The 19,536-nt window shown below is 38.2% G+C and overlaps 1 protein-coding gene across 1 annotated transcript in view; it reads left to right on the forward strand.

Annotated features, from left to right (window-relative positions):
- LOC109550234 (uncharacterized) overlaps positions 1–19,536 on the forward strand; it is a 529,004-nt gene that overhangs the window by 62,703 nt on the left and 446,765 nt on the right. Inside the window, exon 4 of the mRNA XM_073795485.1 lies at positions 8,549–8,654. The gene's annotated coding sequence lies outside the window, so the exon portion shown is untranslated. The remainder of the gene's footprint in view (positions 1–8,548; positions 8,655–19,536) is intronic.

Genomic DNA, 19,536 nt, shown 5'->3' on the forward strand with positions numbered 1-19,536 from the left:
ATTGTCCCATCTTTGGACATTTCTGGCAATGGTCCCATATTCTTTAAGATGCAAGCCATTCTATATTTGGCAAGTGTCCCAAGTCAGTTTACTTTTGAAACAAACTCAGAGGAGGAATTAGGGTGCAGGTCATTTATCAGATCATCACCTGGGGAAGGGAGGGAAAGAGGCAGGATTGGGCAGAAGGAGAAGTCAAGCAGTCATGCAGTCCCAATGAAAGCTTCAAATGAACCCACGGCAAGCTCAGGTCTGCAGTAGCCCGTCAGAGTTGTCATGAGTTTGAAGTAGAGTGCTAGACATTTATGCCCTCTTATTGACTAATCATTGGATCTTGGGTCAGCTGAGGCAATCCTCAAAAAGGGTTAAAAACTGAAGGTTATCTTCTCCTGCAACTAGCGGAATAAATCTTTCCTTCCTCAAGGGGAACCTGGGCATCACTGCACTTATCAGACCAGCCTTGTAGATAAAACATTCTGCCTTATATTGAGTGGGAACCTTCCTTACTGTGCCTGTCATGTAAGTTACTCTATTCTGAGTCAATTCCAAGTCTTACCAATATTTTCTAACATAATTCTTTACTATATTCTGGAAGCACTAGTGCTATACTACTGATACAAACACATATATATTTCACATATACATAAGTGACATATATAAATTATATATAATGTATGTTATACACACATCTCAAATTTATATTTATACACATATTCATGTACATAGATCATATACACATATATTCTGAAAACATGTACTTTGAGTGCTCTGAGAATATGTTGTTAACAACTGGGTAAATGATGCTCCACTGTACTCAACAGCTAGATTTAGTAACCGTAGTGATGCCATTTATTGTAGACAATAAAATGAGTCTGCTCTCCAGGAGGACCAGGTTGGAAGATCATGAATTCTGTTTTGGGTGTGTTGGGTATGAAACTCTTTTGAGACATCCAAGTGAAAATATTGGGTAGGTGTTTGAATGTATATATCTGGAGTTTTGAAAGGAAGTCTACACTAGAGATAAGTAATTGAGAGTTGATGTTTATATAGTCATTGAAGCTAGGAAGCAACATTTCTGTCACATTCCTGCAAGTCAGTAATGAACTGGGGCTGGGTTTCCCTTCGAGATGGTAGATATTTCCTTCATTGGAGGGCTTTTCCTGGTCTGTTTCACTGGATTAGGTTACCTGCCTAGCTCCTGAGGCACTGGGAGTGCAATCACGGGTGTAGGGTGGGAGGAGAAGGGGACCCATGACTGGAGACTTGAGGAAAGCCAACATTTAAAGGCTGGTAGATGAGGAGAAGTCTGGAGCTGAGCTAGAAAAGGAGTGGCTGGAGAGGTAAAAAGGTAGAGTCATAGAAGTAAGGAGAGAGAGAAGTGGTCAGCATTCTAAAATTCTTCAGAGAAATCATGCCCATTGGAGATGGAGATAATTGATGATCTTAGGGAGGGTGGTTTTGGTGAGAGTAGAAGCCAGACTAGAGTGGGTCGAGGAGTGAATGAGGGGTGAGGAAATGAAGGAAATAATGTGCACAATGCTTTTGAGAAGTGTAACTTTGAAAGTGAGGACAGGGATAGGGATTAGCTGGAGTGAAGTAAGGTTGTATTGAAATGGGAGTTAAAGAGGTGGGCCTGGGAAGGGTAGTGGGAGGAAGAGAACTAGAAATATCCCTCATACATCAATGCTTTAAACATCCTCTTTCAATTTTAAGTGGTTTAAACTATATTCTGAAACATTAGAGAAATGAAAAATGAGTGTTAGCGCTTTATTAAAAACAAACATAACCAAAATAGTTGGCTTGTGGGCAACTTATGTCAAATTGTACAGCTCAAATTGAAAAGGAGGTAAATATAAGATAATTTTCTTCTTGAGTTATTCAGACCAATGATTCATGTGTTCATTTTGCTTTTAACTAAGAAAATCTTGTCTGGTATGCTACTTAATTTATTTATCACCTGAAAGGAAAGTCCTGTAATTTGTCTCTCTTATTATCTGGATAAACAGTGTTGTTGACAAAAAGGAGAGGAGGTGTTTTTGCATGATCCTAATGCAGAGATGGATACTCTATCTGACCCAGATATACTACTTCTAAAAACGGTTATTTTCTTATATATGGGATAGGAATAAAAGCAAGGATTTTCTCCATAGAAACATTTCGCAGATTCTTTTCTTGAGCACATATATCATTTATCAGTCTGGTTCTATCCTCCATCTGCTCAAAGGAGACTCTCAACCCCAGGACAGTTCTCTTAAGTGTCCCTGTGACTCCCCAGGGAGTGTTTCCAGGTGCTGGGCAATATTTTACAACCTCGTGCCACTCCACTGGGTACTTCAGTCTGCTCTTGGCATGCTGTGGTAGCTGCTGGGGGTGCTGCCCAAACCTACTGGCTTGCTGCTGATTTGTCTCACTCCAGGAAGAAGGTGCTCCAGAGTCGAGTTTTTTCCATAGACCATGGCCCAAAGCCCTCAGGGTGTGATGATTTATGCTGGAATGGGAGAATGGGACTGAAGGACTCTCTCTCCTTTTGTGTTAAGATCTGTTGGAGGGCTCATAGAGCAGGTTTTCTTAGGCCCCAGCATATTCTGAGGGAGGCAGCTTTTTCTTACTGCTTATGGTTCTTCTGCCCTTAGAGTCAGATGTTGTGTTCAGAGGCTGGGTCAGAGATAGAGATTCCCTCCCTATATCTATCTTTGACCAGAAGGGTCATCAGAATCAGTGGATTCTCAGGTTCACCTACTGAATCATTATTTCCATAAGTTTGTTCCATGCATGTTCATTTTCAACAAATCCTACCTATCTGTCTCTCTATCTATTTATCTATCTATCATCTGTCTTCCTATCCTCTATTATCTGTTTGTCTATCTATCTAATCTGTCTACCTTAGATTGAATGTCTGTGTCTCCCCCAAATTCATGCGTTGAAATCCTAACCCCCCAAGGTGATGGTATTGGGAGGTAGGGGCTTTTGGGAGGTGATTCAGTCATGAGAGCAGAGCCCTCAAGAATGGAATTAGTGCTCTTAATAAGAGGCCTGATAAAGCTTCCCTGCCCCTTTTCCACCATGCAAGTTTACAGTGAAAAGATGGCCATCTAGGAAGTAAGCTCTCACCAAATGCCAGGTATGCTGGCACCATGATTTTGGCTTTTCAGTCTCCAGAACCATAAAAAATAAATGTTTGTTGTTTATAAGCTACCCAGCTTATAGTATGTTGTTACAGCAGCCAAACAGACGAAGACACACGCATATACACACTCTCTCTCTAATCTATCTTAACTTATTAATCCATTCATGACATGTTTATCTATATTTATTGAGCATATGCTATTAACATACAGTGATGCATTAATTCTTCAAAGAATTCCTCCAGGGCTTTTTTTTTTTTTTTTTTTTTTTTTAAGAGTACATAGTTGCAATAGAGATTGGGAACAGTGTGTTTCAGTGTCGGTTTTTCAAAATTATCTGTTACCAACAAATGGGAAAAGCTGTGATCTGTAGAAGAAAAAATGTGCAGTTATATTTCCTCCATGTATTTCCACTAGCCCACTGACTGAAATTGAAAGTGTTTTATTACAATGGGTGAAAATTTGGAGAGAATCAATCATTCTGCATAATCAATCTGCACAATATTGCATCAGAGGCAATAGCAAACTGAACTACATACAAAGCCAGACTTCATGCTTTGAGAAAAAAAAAGAATAATTACTATAAGTGGGACTTTTGGACAAAATTTCCAAATGACATATAGGTAACATGGAAGAAATAGATATTTAAAGAAATTTTTTAGTGTTTTTTTTTCCCTTGTCTTTCTGAAGGATGACTTATTGTGGCTTGGAGGAAATTTAAGGAACTGAAACATTTAAAGAAATAGATTAGATATTGGCAATTACTATGAATAAATGAAAATGGTTCATAGCACAGAAAATATCTTGGAAGATTGTGCAGATTTAGGAAAGAAAGTGATCAAGACTCAGGTGACGCCCTGAATAACAGAGTCATGTAAGAAAAGTAGAAAAGAACAATCAATATGAGAATAAAAACTCTGAAAGCTAAAGTGTAGTCTCATGGCCAAGAATTCTCATCAAAATCCTTATGAAGATGTTTCCCCTTATTTTCCTTATAACATCAATGTGTATTTGTGTATCATATATGTATGTTTGATTCTTTCATTCCCTCAGAGAACTGGAAAGATTTAAATACTTTGCACTTTAGAATATTACATGTCTTGGATGTAGCACCTTTGTTCTATATAGTGTGTATGCTTTTTCTTCAGTACACATAATTTTTAAGCTATATTTCTCTTTTTCACTCAGCTGTCTTTCCTATAATTTAAAGCCATAAAATTGCATTGGTTTTTATTTTCAGTGCATTAAGCCCTCATAGAAAGACTTTTATTTTTTTACTTGTGGAAATTTCTTGCTGTCACATTTTGGCATTCTTCCACACAATAAGCAGTTGTGTAGCACTGGCAAGTGTCCATATATCTAGTTCTAAAGAAGTGTACCCTTCACTGTGTATCTACCATTTCCTCTTGACCCGACCTTTCTCTTTGACCTGGCTTGACTTATCTAATTGTGATTGTGGTGCCAAGTTCCTTCTGCTTGTGACCCACCACACACACATACACACAAATCCCTGGGAGACGTTGACTTTTGGGGGGTAGTTATAAGGGTAGAATGAAGAAGTTGGAGAGTAATAATAGGAATCGAGTAGATATTGCGGAACAAATTGATTCAAACGAGCTACTCTCATTAAACATATTCTCAGTAGGCGACATAATGGATTCTCTTCTTTCCTTTTCATGTGGCAAGTGGCTACTTTTGTGCACTGGGGAGAAGAATCCATGACTGTTTTGTTTCCTGCCCTTTGATTCAGGCTATTCTATATTGCCAAGAACCAGAAAAGGCTGGAGCCATTGTGCACTGACATAGTCCTCGGAGGCCCGTTGGGAATAGTGGCAGCCAAATGTTTCCCAAAATGGAGGCAGTGCGGTTTCTGCTGGCCCACCGGTGTCTGCCTACCTTATTTAAAAACTTATTTATCTTCCCCAAACTGCAGATGAAACACAGAACCCTCTCCAGTTTCTGTCATCATCACCATCTTAAAAAAACGTGGTTTCTTTTAGTGATCTAGCACTGTATTAATCTTTTGCCAGACAGAACACTTCTCTAGCTTTCTGTGAAGGTCTTTTTTTCTCCAGTCAATCCATAGATTCCTTTTTCTATAGTGCTGCCTGAAATATCACTGATTTATGGTGAATTTAATTTTAACCACCACATCTCCTCCTCCCTTTCCTTCGTTCCTTTGTTTGTTTGTTTCTTCCTTCCTTGTTCCCTCCCTCTCTTTTTTTTCTTTTATTCAATACATATTTAAGGTCTATTTGCTTAACATGCCAGGTACCAGGGATGCAGTGGTGAAAATGTAACACCAGGAAGCTATCGTCTAGAAGGGAAGAAAGATATTTTGAAAATTAGTAAATTGTAGTTGTAATAAGCACTGCAAAGTGCAATAATATAAGTGTGAATAACAGGATGAAGAAACCTGCCTGTGGAAGTGATGTTTAAAAGGAGAGCTGGAGAGTGAGTAGAAATTATTGAGACAAAGGGTATGAAGGTAGAGTCCGAATCCATGGGAGTGTTTTCAGGCAGAGAGAATGGAATGTGCAAAGGCCGTAAGACCCAAAGGAACAGGGTTGACTCATATCATAAAGAGGCTAATGAGGCCTGAATTCAGAGTGAGTGAAGTGAGTCTGAGATGTTATGCAGAGGCCACATGGACCAGGTTGTCATAGTTAAGAGTTTAAGGTTTATCCTATTGTAAGAGGATACCTGTGAGATGGAATTAAAGAAAACAGACACAATGCACACAGATATTTAAGAAGGATAAACTGTTGTTCTAGTATTGTCAGCAATTTGATTTTTAAAGATGAAACTATCAATTTATCTTCTTTGTTCTTGGAAGAACTGTTTTAGTGTCTTAATCACGATTGTATAAGACAGGTTGGAACCTGCTCTTCCAAGGGAAGTGTAATAGGAGATATTTTTGCCAGGGGAAACACCTCATTCCTGCTCTATAGAGAGTCTTGCTGCTTCTCCCAAGTGATCTCAGGCCTATGGATTTAGACAGGAGGGTGAAGAGTAGACCCACTTTCATAGGAGTCATGGGAATTTCTGGGTGGACGAGGATTACGATCCGTCTTAGAGTTCCAAGTTATTATACCCCATCTGATAGATTAGCATAATGGAAAGAACGAAGAGCTTCCTCTCCCTTTCATCCAAAAGAATGTATCAGTGGTGTAGTCTGGGTCTGGTCAGAACACAGAGGCATTGTGTGCATTCTGAATAGGAAGGGTTTCAAGACAGGGAAATAGAGGCGTATGTAACTGTTGAAAGCACTGCAGGAGCAAAGGGCAGGAAAGCTGCACTGATGATCTCAGCCCACAGCAGTGATTTCCATGATTCTGAAAGAAGCTCAGGTTACTTTGATCCTCATGTCAGCTCACGTGTCTATCTACAACTGCCTGCAACTGCCTCCAGAAGGTAACAGCCTCTCCATCTCTTCTGCCTTCTAGATCTCACGCAAATGCCTCTCATTGGTAGACTCTAACTTATAATCATACAAGGAAGTGGATTCTGGAAATGGAGTTCCCGGTTTGTGTTCTGTGATGCATAAGAGACCTTTGGAGAGGGTAGCAATGATGTCAAGTTGACCAAGGGACAGTCCAACCCAGATGGTGACCCTGGCTCAACATCAAAGCCTCAGCTGCTGTGAGGGAGATAGGGTTCCCAGTAGAACAGGCTCCCACTTTGAGAGTGTGGATGTGCCTCCTTGAGACTTCCTGTAATAGCCAGGGTTCTCTGGAGAAACCGAACCCCAATAGTGTGTGTGTGTGTGTGTGTGTGTGTGTGTGTGTGTGTAGAGAGAGAGAGAGAGAGAGAAAGAGAAATGGAGACAGAGAGAGATTTATTTGAAGGAATTGGCCCATGTGATTATGGAGGCTGGCAAGTCTAAAATCTGCAGGGTGGGCCCTCAAGCTGGCAGAATCCCCTCTTGCTCAGGGGAAGTCAGATTTTGTTCTAGTCAGATCCTCATCTGATTGGATGAAACCCTTCCACATTATGTGGGGCAATCTGCTTTACTCACAGTCCACTGATGTAAATGTTAATCTCATCAGAAACACCCTTGACCAAATATCTGGGCACTGTGGTCCAGCCAAGTAGACGTATAAAATTCACATCACACTTCCCTTTCTTCATTTATACCTGAGAAGTTCCACCACTGCTAGATGCTGTTCTGAAATAAACAAAAAAATTTTAATCAATATGCCCCAAATTAAAAATTCATGATCTTTTTATGTATATATAGTTCAGTCCAACTCTTTTAAAAGAGTGTGATAATTATTTTTTCCCTTTTCACTTAGATTTAGGAAAGAGTAGAGACATCTCTTTGTACTGTACCCTCTCAATATTCAATCATTCATTCAGTCAGTCAGTCAGTCTTTCAACAAGTATTTATTGAAGATATAGGCACTGAGGCTAGTGCAGTGATATGGATAATAGATCAGATCCAGAAAATAACATGTTAAGCTAGGGAGCCACACAAACATTTTGTGGTAACTTGTGAAAAAGAATAAAGGAAACTGCAAGTGCAAAAGATATTAGATTTATAAGCTTGCAAGAGCTGATCCAAGAAGCTTTATAAAAGAGTAAAATTTTAAAAGCAAATTAAACAAGTGAAAGTTTACAAATCTTAGCAAATCATGATGTCTGCAGACCTGTTCCCTGAATAATCAAAGATGAGTCAGGACAATTGTTTATTCAAACAGTTTAACGTTGACCAACTAACATAGTTTATTTAGGAAGCAAATGCCTTAGTAAAGAATATACAGACCCTAATGCATATTTAATGACTTTTTCATTACTCCCCCAATATCATTTCCTTTGTAAGATCCTGATTTTACCAACTGCTGTCTTGCCAACTACTGTGCTTTTCGGGAGGATAACTGCCATGGTTGATGGAGGATTATTATGTTGAGAAGTTGCTGAGAGGGTAGTTTCTGGCCATATGAGAGTGCACATTTCATGGCAGTATCACCAACTCTATAGTATGAATAAAATCGGAACAAAACTGGCAAGTAGATTTCTAAGATAGTTCCCAATGACCCTCACCCTTATATAATACTCTTCCCTGGGGGTGTGGGTGGCACCTGTGAATATGATGAGATGATTATATTACACTATATGGCAAAAGGAAGATTATCTTGGGTGGGCCTGGACTAACCAGGGAAGCCCTTTAAGAGTGGAGAGTTTTCTCCGGCTGGTTTCAGAAGTCAGAGTTTCAAGGCAGCAGAGACATACTCCTGTTGGCCTTAAAGAAACAAATGCCGTGTTATGGAAAGGGCCACTTGTCAGGGAACAGTGGGAGGCCTCTATAAGTTACAGATGCCCTGGTTTACAGCCAACAAGAAAACAGGGACCTCAGTCATAAAACCTCCAGGAACTAACTTCTGCCAACAATAGAATGAGCTTGGAAGTGGATTTTCTTTTTTCAGAGCCTCCAGATGAAAACTCAGCTCAGCTGACCCCTTTATTTCTGCTTCGTGATTCACTGAGTAGAGGACCCAGTCACACCATGCCGGACGTCAGAACTACGGAATTGTGAGTGAATTAAGAGTTGTTGTTTTAAGCTGCTAAATTTGTGGTAATTTGTTGTGTAACAAAAGAAAGTTAAGACAAAAAGGAAAACAAAACAATATCCAAATTTTATTTCTTTTGGATGTGATATTGTGCTGTAATTGGTCTTGTGGTTCCATCATTCTATTTAGGTCACGTACAGTAAGGTATGATCTCGATGGTGAGGTGACATAGCTGGAGGTAGGCCTCCCATAATGGAAGGGTGGTTCCTTTAGGAGAGGCCCACTTCAAACCTTGTAAAATTGCGGAACAAGTTAAAAAAGGGTATTTTCCCCATAAACTTTCTGAATGTGTGGGTCACTATTTGGGTCACTATTTTTTTTATCATTAATACTTCTATGAACATGGGGTTTAGAATAGTCAGCTAATTTGTTAGTTAGTTCAAGACTTGATAATACTTCAAGCTCAAGTATGTGACTCACATAATCACTTTGTAATGTTCAGTTTAGAGCTGCTACGGGCTAATTCATTTTTAACTTTTTTTTGTAAAATAATTCACTTTCTAACTGGTAAGCCATAAATCATCTTCAAAACCTTTTCATAAGTTCAATATAATAGTTTGAATAATCAGAATTATATTTATTTCAAGAGAGGCTGAATAAAGGATCCAAATGTGTAAAGTTAGAGACTTCTTGAGAAAAACATAAAATGCAAATCTAACTTTATACATTATTCTTTTTTTTAAAAAATATTTATTTATTTATTTATTTTGGCTATGTCGGGTCTTAGTTGTGGCATGCAAGATCTTTGTTGCAGCATGCAGGATATTTTTAGTTGTGGCATTCGGGATCTTTAGTTGTGGCATGCGGGCTTCTTAGTTGCAGCATGCGGGCTTCTTAGTTGCAGCACGCGGGCTTCATAGTTGCAGCATTCATTTGGGATCTAGTTCCCTGACCAGGGATAAAACCTGGGCCCCCTGCGTTGGGAGCGTGGAGTCTCACCCACTGGACCACCTGGGAAGTCTCCTGTACATTATTCTTTATCTTCTTTCCCTATTATAAAATATTTAAATATTTAATTCCTTGAAATTCTGACACTGATCTCTATACAAATTCTTTCAGCTCTGCTATCACGCATTATATATTTAGGATAATTGCGTATTGTATTAAGACAAAATAGATCAACGATCTTTAATTACTTGTTAGCTGGAAGGTTAGAACTGCAGCTGTGGTTATTCTTCTTTTTCTTCTGCCTGTGACTCAAATCTCAAAACCTCTTCTCACACTCCATACTCAGACCCTTCGCTTCATGTCCAATCATCTTTTTCCCTTTAATTCTCATCATTGACCTTTCCTCACCCTAATTTTCCATGAGCTTTTCCTAGCTTCCTCCTTTTAACCATTATTTTACCTACCTTTTCTCATAGACCGTTTCTTTCCACCACTACTGCCCTCCCAACCCCCAGAAATTAATTTCTTTCCTCTTCTCTGTTTTTCTTTTTGCTAAATAGTTACTTAACTCTAGAAATGTATAAATTCCACACAGAGATTGGGCCAGGATATAACTGATTTATGCAAGTAAACCTCTTTCCTTATTTTCCTCTCTTATTAAGAACCTTCTCACATCCTCAACATAAATTTAATCAGCTTACCTTTATCTTCTCTCTCAACTTCTAGCTCCTACTTCATCACTATAAATTGCTGAATACCTGTGCGTAATACCAGGGCTAGATTGTGCAAAAGTTGGGACATTCAGAATGTTACTTAGGAATTTTACCTGCATTTCCTAGGATCCTATCAGAGATCTGCTGAAAAAGAACAAGAGAACATAGGGTTCTGCTGGATCAGATGATACGATACCTTTGTGCACATTGCATAATCAACCATGTGGGTGCAAAGCTTAATGAGGAGAAGAGACCTTTATGCAATTTTGAATGAAGGTGGCCTTTCCTGTGGAAGGTTATAGCATTGTGTCAAGGTTTATGACTAGAAAAGGGATGTGTGGGCTGCATCCAGCCTCAGCTCATCCCCTTTGCTGGGCCATTTTGTGCAGTGAGCAACCTGCACGATTGTATGTGGCCTGACTGGGAAGTGCGACTCCAGTAAATGTAGAACAAGCAGAGGATAAAGAGCAAGGTTTATGTTATGAAATGTAACAGCAATTCATATTTCCTTGGAAAGAATTAAAATTTACTGAAAGTCTTTTTCAAGGCAAATACTGAAAGTATAAGGAATGATCATTAAGGTTTATAATAAATTAGGCATTAGAAATGTGTATTTCAGTAGGAAATGAGAGTAAAATTGGGAAAGTAAAGATAGGTAGATGGGGTATAGAACGCTGTTCAGCAAACTTTTTGTTAAAATGCCAGATAGTAAATAGTTCAGGGTTTCTGGACCATATAGGCTCTCTGTTGCAATTTTTAAAGTCTGCTCAAAAGCAGCCATAGAAAATTTGTAAATGAATGGGCATGGCTGTGTTCCAGCAGAATTTTATTTACAAAAGCGGGCTGGGAGGGGTTGTATAGAGTATTGAGAGAAAAGGGTTCACGGAGGCATTTGGTTGGTGTGAATCTGCTGTTGATGCAGAAAGAGCTCTAAACCTGAGTAACAAGTGTTCATAAATTATCAGACAGATAAATTCCACACAGGTTGAAAAAGAACCTTTTGATAACCAATTTGAATTTATAGATCTACAAACACTAGGAATGGAAGTTTTGTCAAGCATTTGTTTCTCTGTTAAATCTCCTGTAATGTATACATTTGACAAGATTAAAAACTGGACTAATAGACTATATTTCACATAAAATGTTACTCTTAAAACTTCTTTTTCAGTGCTCAGTTTAAACAATATATAATGGTTGTATATTATGATCCTTTGGGTCATGGTGAATTTTATTTCCTTTGCTTTATAGCAACTAGCTGATATCAGAACTGACCTTTGTTGCAGCTGGCCTTGCTAATGGAACTCAGATGGTTTGCTCAGATAAGTAATACTTCGGGGAAAATTCACTGTAAGCAAAATACTTGAAAAGATATGAGAAAGGGCAACACTTGGGCTATAAAAACAGACTTTATATTTCTCCATGGAAAAAACTTTATGGTCCTAGCATTTTACTCATTCTCTAATTATCTAAATATGTCATTCCATAGCATAAATATAAAGATATTTTTGCTCTTTGAGGGCAAATTGCCCTGAGTTATCAAACTCTCAGATCTTGAAAAGAATCAGTCTTGAAAAGATCCTTCTACCCCTCCCCCTCCCTCCCCTCTCCTTCTTCCCTTTATCCTTTCTTTTTTGTGTGTCTGTTTTCAAGATGAATATAGACTGTTCCAGCAAAGTCTTTATAGAAACTATGTGAAAGAGGTGAGTGCTGATGGGTTATGGGCAACTGGACATCTGGGCCTTCGTGTTTCCTGCATGGAGCAGAATTCCTTTGGCCACACCAGCCCTCCTGTATTGTCTGTTGTAGTCTGTAACCTCTCCTTTCACTGAAAGGGGCAAATTTATGAAGGGGTTCACACAGCTCTTCTGGTTTTTAAGGCAACTAAGGCCAGCTGGAATACACTTTTATTCACTGTAATACACTTTATTTCATTAGATTTTTATATTCCAGTGAAAACTGGCTGTTGAGAGGCCTCAGAGTCAGGGTTTAGATTTTGATTGTCATTTACCACTGCTAGAAAGAAATTAAACAAATTCTAGTGAGGACATATCTCAGTGAAAAGAAACCTTTCTCTTCCATAGCACATTGATGAAAAGAAAGCTCAAAGTTACAAGGATTTTCTGAATTCCATTGACTCTTTACTGCTAATTAGTAGCATGACTTATTTGAGTGCACTTGATACTTGCTTTGACTTGCTTTTAATATCACTCTAATTTCCCATGGAACCTTTTTGTTCTAAACTTGCTGCGGATAAATATACAAACTATGGACAGGACCAGTCTTGTTTATTTATGAAACAAAGTTTTGTTATTATTATATTTGGAGTTCATTTCTAGGCAGTTAAACAAAGGAAGTAATTAGTACCTTCTTTGAAGGCCATTTTGAAATTTTATGAAAAAAAGTATGTGATAGAAAATCAATCTGGGAATGCAGTGGGTGAACTGATTCTAATCCTACTCAGTGTATGATGCTAGATGGATTTTCTAGTTCTGGTTGTGGGGTGGGGATGGCGTATTTCTGTGGGGTTGGAGACTAACAATAGTAACTTGTATGCCTTTCCTGTGTGTGTGGTCTCTGGAACAAGTAACCTAGAGAGAGTGTGCCACTGAGAGGGCTAGCAGGGATGAAGCTAATGAATATTCAACAATGTGGCTCTGCTTATCTCCTCAATGTGATTCAAATGTGATGCGAGAAAAAGGTGAATTCAGGTTGTTGGTGAGAGGAGAACTACAATTTCATCCAGTACTTGAAAGGCATTAATTTCCAGCAGCATAGATATTTGTCAGTGACACCTTACAGCATTAGGTCAAGTCTGTGCATTTATTAAATGGTTCTTTTTTGAAGAATCACCCCAATGGCTGCTAGACATAGAACACTGCTGCTCCAAGTAAATCATTGGTTTACACCAGATCTTGACATTTACAGCCCATCTAGCATAAGATGCTATAAATATAGGTTTTGGTTATTTACTTTATAGTAGAAATATTCAGTGTATTATGAATTCGTATTTGTTAAGACTTGGGGAACTTTTTGGTTAATTCTTCAGCATATTTGCTGCTACTGAATTTTTTTTCCCTTTTGGTTCAGTGAAGGTGATTCCTTTAGGCCCTGTGCCTAATTTCCCAAGATCCAGAGATTATCTAATGAGTTCCTCAGAAAACTTTGGAACAAAATTAATTCAAGATTTACTGAGTGACTAATGTAATCATATCTCTGGGGAAATAAGCTGACCCCTAGTTTACCGGTTAGTTGCAAAAAATTCTGGCAATGAACAGAAACAAGGGTAAACATCTGTTATTTTAAAAAAACTCGGGCTTCCCTGGTGGCGCAGTGGTTGAGAGTCTGCCTGCCGATGCAGGGGATGCAGATTCGTGCCCCGGTCTGGGAGGATCCACATGCCGAGGAGTGGCTGGGCCCGAGCCATGACTGCTGAGCCTGCGCGTCCAGAGCCTGTGCTCTGGAACGGGAGAGGCCACAACACTGAGAGGCCCACGTACTGCAAAAAAAAAAAAAAAAAAAAACCCGTCAGGGACCCTTGATGTCCATATGAGACATAGACAGCCTCAGTTTTAAATTTTCCTCCCAAATAATGACATTTCTTCCTTTGCCATCATAATTTATCTGTTGATAAAATTTACCATGTGTATTCATGAGAATATGATTTATAAAGTTAAGATGTAGACTGGATCTTTATCATGTAAAAGCTTCTAATGGATTGTTTTTGGAAGAGTAACTGTGAAAAGGAATGTTTGTTTAGAGCACAAGTTGGGAAAACATATGTAACCATGAAGGATATTATTGGAATAAAAGAAAAACTAACATCACCACGTTCATCTATTTCAAACTTTGATGCATCAGAAGAAAATCAATCTGTGATCCAGAAGGCACTTTAAATAATCAAAGGATATTTTTTCCATCAGACATTTCATATTTGTGCTTAGATAATGCTTCAAATATTTTGAAAGAACAGAGAAGTGCTATGGAAAAAAATCACTCTATTTTTTACGATCTAAATGATCGTAACTCATAGTCCTGGCCAGAATTTTGTTTTCTTAAAACTATTCCCTGCACATATAATGATGATTGATATGGTAGTTCTTAGTCCATACATATGTATGCTGTGTGTGTGTGTGTGTGTGTGTGTGTGTATGTACATGTATGTGTGTGTAACTTGCATGTGTAAAACAGGTCTTTTTGCACTTTATGAGTTTAATTTGGAATCCAATTCTAAATGTTTATCTTTAAGGCCTAGAATAACAGAATTTGTGAAAAGTAGAATGTATCCATAGTTTAACACAAGTCCTGGGACAAGATATAAAGTAGGTGAAGTTCATCTTCACTGAGATTCCATCTCCATCTGTAGGGGCTTTACTCTTTGAAGTTCTGCCTCTGGCTGGGGAAAACATGCTGGGCCACCAGAAGAGAACTGTCAGGGGGCGGGGGTATTCGTAGCTTGGAGAGTGGTTTTTGAGCCAACTGTCGACTTCCTATACTTATTTTCTCTCTCTGCCATTTTGAATTTCTCTCTCTGTCTCTTTATTGTGTGTTAATTTCTTAACGCATGCATTTTATTTTTAAAATTTTATTTTATTTTTTAAGTAGATATAATCGACAAATAACATTATATTAGTTTCAGGTATACAAACATAAATTTCTTTCTTGTGATGAGAACTTTTGAGATCTACTCTCTCAGCAACTTTCAAGTATATAATACAGTATTATTCACTATAGTCACCATGCTGTACATTAAAACCCCAGGACTTATTTATCTTATAACTGGAAGTTTGTACTTTTGACCAACTTCATCCTTTACCCAAACCTCACCCCCTGCTTCTGACAACCACCATTTTATTCTCTGTATCTATGAGTCTTTTTTTTTTTTTTAAGATTCCGCATAAAAGTGAGATCATATGGTATTTGACTTTCTCTGTCTGACTTATTTCACTTAGCATGATACCCTCCAGGTCCATCCATATTGTTGCAAATGGCAGGGTTTCCTTCCTTTTTATGGCTGAACAATATTCTCTATCTATCTATCTATCTATCTATCTCTCACTCACATAATGAGGATAAACTTTCATCCATTGTTGGACACTTCGGTTGTTTCCATGTTTTGGCTATTGTAAATAATGCTGCAATAAACATGGGGGTGCAGATACGTCTTCAGGGTGGTGATTTTGTTTTCTTCTGATAAATATCCAGAAGAAGAATTGCTGGATGATACGGTAGTTCTATTTTTAATTATTTGAGGAAACTCTGTACTGTTTTCCACAGTGGCTGCACCAATTTACATACTCACCAACAATGCACAAAGATTCCCTTTTCTCCACATCATTGCCAACACTTGTTATTTCTTGTCTTTTTGATAATAGCCATTCTAACAGGTGTGAGGTAATATCTCTTTGCAAGTCTCTGATTTGCATTTCCCTGATGATTAGTGATGTTGAGCATCTTTTCAGGTACCTGTTGGCCATCTGTATGTCTTCTTTGAAAAATGTCTATTTCGGTCCTCTGCCCATTTTTTAATCAGATTGTCTGATTTTTTGTTATTGAGATGTATGAGTTCTTTATATATAGTTTTGGATATTAACCCCTTATCAGATATAAAGTTTGCCAATAGTTTCTTCTTTTCAGTAGGTTGCCATTCCATTTGTTGATAGTTTCCTTGGCTGAGCAGAAACTTCTTAGTTTGATGGTATCCCACTTGTTTAGTTTTGCATTTGTTGTCTTAGCTTTTGGTCTCAAATTTTAAAAAATCATTGCCAAGATTGATGTCAAGGGACTTATTGTTCATGTTTTCTTCCTGGGGTTTTATGGTTTCAAGTCTTCCATTCAAGTTTTTAATTCATTTGAGTTAATTTTTGTGTATGGTGTAAGACAGTGACCCAGTTTCATTCCTTTGTATGTGGCTGTCCAGTTTTCCAAACTGCATTTATTGATGAGACTGTCCTTTCCCCATTGTATAGTCTTGGCTCCTTTGTTGTAAATTAATTGACCATATATACATGAGTTTGTTTCTGGGCTCTCTATTCTGTTCCATTGATCTATGTGTCTGCTTTTATGCCAATACTATAATGTTTTGATTACCATAGCTTTGTAATACAGTTTGAAATCAGGAACTGTGATGGTTCCAGCTTTGCTCTTCTTTCTCAAGATTGCATTGGCTATTCGGGGTCCTTTGTGGTCCTATACATATTTTAGGACTGTTTCTTCTATTTCTTTGAAAAATATCATTGGAATTTTGATAGGGATTGCATTGAATCTTCAAATAGCTTTGCAGAGTGTAGACATTTTAACAATATTAATTCTGCCAATCCATAAGCTTGGAATATCTTTCCATTTATTTGTATCTTCTTCAAATTCTTTCATCAGTGTCTTATAGTTTTTAGTGTACTGGTCTTTCATGTTTTTGATTGAATGTATTCTTAGGTATTTTATTCTTTTTGATGAATTTGTAAATGGGATTATTTTCTTAATTTCTCCTTCTGCTGGTTAGTGTATAAAAATGCAACAGATTTTTGTATATTGAGGTTTTTTTTTTTTGCAGTACGCGGGCCTCTCACTGTTGTGGCCTCTTCCGTTGTGGAGCACAGGCTCCGGACGCGCAGGCTCAGCGGCCATGGCTCACGAACCCGTGTCCCCTGCATCGGCAGGCGGACTCTCAACCACTGCGCCACCAGGGAAGCCCTCGTGTAAGCCCTCGTGTATATTGATTTTTGTATCCTGAAACTTTACTGAATTTGATTATTAGTTCTAACAGTTTTTTTTTTTTTGGTAGAGTATTCAGGGTTTTCTATATATAATATCATGTTATTTGCAAATAGTGACGATTTTACTTCTTCCTTTCCAATTTAGATGCCTTTCATTTCTGTTTCTTGACTAATTGCTCTGGCTAGGACTTCCATCCACTTTTATTCTTGAACTTAGTAATTTTGAGTCTTCCCAAGTGCATAAGCATCTCAAATGCTCTTTTCTTCTTGATCTTTCATTCAGAACATATTCCTCGTTTCTTTGTTTTCCTTGGCTCTCTGTTTTGGTTTGTATGTGTTAGAGAAAAGAACCACCTCTCCCAGTCTTTTTGGAGTGACCTCATACAGGAGACAAATCTCACCATTCAACTCTTTCCTACCTCTTGGTCGTCTCTCAAACCTTTTGGTTTGTCCAAGCAGCCTACTTTGTTCTTAGGTGCTCCCAGTAGTTGAGAGTGTGCCAAGACCTGTCAGTGTCCCAAAGGGGAGAATCTTAGTCAGCATCTAGATGCAGGCTGACTGGAAACTGAACCCTCAGGCAGTAGTTTTTAAAGTGTGCAAATATACCTCTTTCAGGGGAAGGCGAGGAGAGAGCATTTCATTCTTTTCTCTCTGCACTGAACTCTGGCATGAATCAGTTAAGAACTGTTTCTTTGTTTGCTACCATCCCATTGAACCTGTGAACACAAACCCTGCTGGCCATTAGAGCCAAAGTATCAAGGAATGTTTCCTCTGGGTAGCAGCCACAAAAACCTGGATGCCAGATATGTGCACTAGTGTGTGCATTTTAATGCAAGTACATACAGAGAAAGAATGAGAAATTCTCCCTACCCTCCACTTCCCATTCTCCTCCCATCACCACTGTTTACATTTTAGTTGTGTATCTTTTCAGTCCTTAACATGGGCACACATTTTAAAAAATAAATATATTTTGACTCCAAATTCTACTATCTTTTCATTTTATAAATATTAGTCTAATCAGTTTTTTCAAAAAGAATAATTACTATCTTTTAGGTAAACATATTAGTCTACCAACCAGAGTAATTATAGCCCTTGGTATACAGAAATTGACTTTGAGTTTCAAAAGTCTCTTCTTGCTAGACTACTCATGTAAAACTCTCATTACACTTTGGGCAACTTGTAAAATACTGTAGTGGGTTAAACGGTACCCTGCCCCTCCCCAAAGGGTTTATCCATGTTCTAAGTCCTGGAACCTGTGAATGTCACCTTTTTTGAAAAAAGGGGCTTTGCAAGTGTAATTAAGGATCTTGAGATGAGGTGATCATCCTGGACTACCTTTGTGGGCTTTAAATCAAATGACAGGAATCTTTATTAGATAGACATCCAGAGGGGAAGGTGTACACAGGGGAGAAGGCAAAGTGAAGATGGGGGTGGAGAATGGAGTACTGTGGCCACAAGCCAAGGAAGCCAAGGGATGCTGGGCGCCACCAGAAGGTGGAAAAGGCAAGGAAAGATTCTCCCCTAGGGTCTCTAGAGGGAGTGCAACTCTGATGACATTTTGATTTGAACTCTGGCCTCCAGAACTGTGAGAGAATAAATCTGTCATTTTAAGCAACTAGTACGGAGTGTCAACCAAGAAACACAGAAGGCTCCAAATAAGAAAAGAGTTTATTTGCGGGGAGCGGTGGGGGGGTGGTCTTAGGGATTGCAGTTTGCAAGACACAGATTGGAGAAAAACCTAAAGAGTGTTTCAGGGAAGAGAAAGAGTCAGGGGCTTATAAAGGCAAAAGCTACATGGTTGGTAAAGTTGTCTGGCAAGAATATGATTCACTATAACAGAAGAAAGGAAATATTTGTCCTTAAGGGATAGGTTGCCATGAGTTATTTTAGGGTCAGCATCCAATAAGTATCTTAAGCTTCTGGAATACTGGGCAGATGTTCCGAATGACTGTGTTAAGATAATAAGTGATCAAAGTTCATATTCCATCCTGCCTGAGACATGCACAAGTCACACTTCCTCAGTCGTTTCCCAGCTCCATTTTAGAGAACTCTCTTAGTAATACTGACTCAATTTTGATTTACCTTTCACAGTGGTAATTTGTAACTGCAGCTGCAGGAAACTAATTCAAACACCAATGCCAAAATACCACACTTCCATTATCTAGAAATCGAAGAGAATGAAGCAATTGACTCACAAATTTCATTCTTAAATAAGCAACACTTACAACTTTTATTGTTATAAAACAATATCCCAAGAATTATTATTCTAGTGAGCTTCTATTTGAACATCTGTATAATTACCTGACTATAGCACTGAAACTAGAAGATTTGTTTCTGGATTAATAAGAAAGACTTGTTAAATAGCAATAACAAAATACTAAATTAACATTATCTAAGCCTTAAAGATAGACATTTGAAATTAGATTTCAATTAAACTCATAAAATGGAAGCAATTTTTTAATAAGATTTATATTTACACAATGTATATTTTTAAAGCACTACGTTGAGAATTGTAAATTTATCAAGTTTATAT

The sequence above is a fragment of the Tursiops truncatus genome, chromosome 18 (genome assembly GCF_011762595.2).
Source record: "Tursiops truncatus isolate mTurTru1 chromosome 18, mTurTru1.mat.Y, whole genome shotgun sequence".
NCBI classification, from domain to species: Eukaryota; Metazoa; Chordata; class Mammalia; order Artiodactyla; family Delphinidae; genus Tursiops; species Tursiops truncatus.